The sequence below is a fragment of the Dipodomys ordii genome, unplaced genomic scaffold, assembly GCF_000151885.1.
Source record: "Dipodomys ordii isolate 6190 unplaced genomic scaffold, Dord_2.0 Scaffold7920, whole genome shotgun sequence".
NCBI classification, from domain to species: Eukaryota; Metazoa; Chordata; class Mammalia; order Rodentia; family Heteromyidae; genus Dipodomys; species Dipodomys ordii.
The window spans coordinates 1-1,886 of NW_012275133.1; the positions used below are offsets into that span (position 1 = coordinate 1).

At 50.0% G+C, this 1,886-nt stretch overlaps 1 pseudogene; it reads right to left on the minus strand.

The window, feature by feature from the left end:
* Nucleotides 1-123: 123 nt before the first annotated feature.
* On the minus strand, nucleotides 124-972 carry LOC106002343 (annotated as a pseudogene).
* Nucleotides 973-1,886: the final 914 nt, after the last annotated feature.

Sequence of the window (1,886 nt, forward strand, 5' to 3'; positions counted from 1 at the left end):
ACTTTGTAAGAGAAAACTAAAATTCTTACAGCTGCCTGGAGAGTAGATCTTAATCTTTCCATTTTAAACAGATAACCTCATACCCACAGGAGCCCATTTGGACTAAAAGCAAAACTGAGTCCATTACTCATTCCCTCTCCGGCGACCTGGAGACTTGCAGCGGGATCTGTGCCTTCTCCCTCCTGACCTGCTTCTTCCGGGATGTGTTGGACTCCAGTTCAGATGCCTTTTTCGGCAGGGGGAGGGCCCCCTTTTGGCTGGTCCTCTCTGCCTAATGGGTGACCGGCTCCTGCTCTTCCTGTAGTGCAGTGGAGATGGCCGGGGCTCGTGCAGGCCTCGATAACTTCTCTGACGGTGATCAGGTGATGGCACTGTTTCTAGCTTCTCGTCCTCCTCTTCCACATCCTCCAAGTCTTCCTCTAGAGCACTGGCTCGAGGTTCCAGTTGCTTAGCCTCCTCTAGCACATGACGTTTCTGTAGGCGGGGAAGAATAATATCACAGACTCGGTCACTGTGCAGCAGCTCGTCAATGAACTCGTCTACATGCACCAGTTCAAATTCTCCATTTTGGTTCTGGCTCTTGATTTTTCGATAGTCATTGTACAAAGGCTCCAAATACTTGTAGCAATCAATTGCGCTGCCTGTCAGCCTCAGGTAAAGTGCCCCCAGCATGCAGACATACTTGAAATCTTCATTTTTAATAAATTCAACAATGATATCCTTCTCAGGTTGAATCTGAAGCATCTTCAAGGTTAAACACAGAAAGGGAGTTGGTTTTATGTTTCCACCATAGACGCCACCGACAAAATTCAACTGCATGGCTTTATCCACTACCAGTTCAGCTGTCAGCCCAAAGCACTCTTCTTTCCAGTACTTGGACTCGTAGATTCGAGTCCGGATGATCTTCTCCACCAGATATTGAGGGTTGGTGCCATGGATACTCTGTGCATCCTTCACCGTGTGGTTGGCCATTTTAGACTACTTTCTGCAGTGTGGTTTTAGGGGTGTCTAATAAGGAATTGATTGTAGAAAGCTGGGCAGGGATAAAATGGGAGGTAGTTGGTTTCCTTTGACAGTGTGGCTAATGACAAACAACAACGGCCACGAAGAAGAAAACTGCTTCCCTCCTTGGTGACTCCATCCGCACCAAATGCCACTGACAGAAGCTGAAACCCATGCTCAGCTGTCACCACTGCTCCTATCACTGGGAGGCTTTACCTCTATGGCTGGCTGTGAGTTCTGCCCAAGGTGGTCACCACGTTCTGTTCCGGGCCTCCATCTGCTGTCCTGCTCCTGCTTGATTTTCACCTCCTTCCTCCAGCAGCCTGGACCAAGGGAATGTGGTCCAGGCCATGATGCTCTCCTTTATATGCAAGACAGGAAGAGCCCACCCCTCAACTTCCCCTGGCCCTTCTGAGAGGCAGGGTCCTGGCAGAATCCTTTAGGCCTAGGGTGTGGCTGGCCCCACCTTTAATCCTGAGTAGTCAGGAGGCTGAGATCTGAGGATGGAGGTCCCAAGACTGCTGAGGCAGGAAAGTCTGAGAGACTCTCATCTCCCATTCACTACCATAAAAGGCAGAAATGGAGCTGAGGCTCAAGGGGTAGAGGACAGGCCTCGAGCACTAAACTTTAGGGCCCAGGACCAGATTTGAAGCAAAAACCTTTAGGAATTTGTGTGTGTGTTGCAAACAAAGGTCTCAGCTTTATCTATGTAGGCAGATTTTGCTGCAATCCTTGTGACCCCTTCGGGTAGAGGCAGTCTTAGACCTATTCTGGAGTTGAACGGCCTCCGGGGGAGAAAGGAGGTGGTGGTAGAGTTACCACAGGTGGGATGGTGAGAGCAGAGCCACCACTTGCCCAGAAGGTTTGGAGGCCGCCTAGGTCAA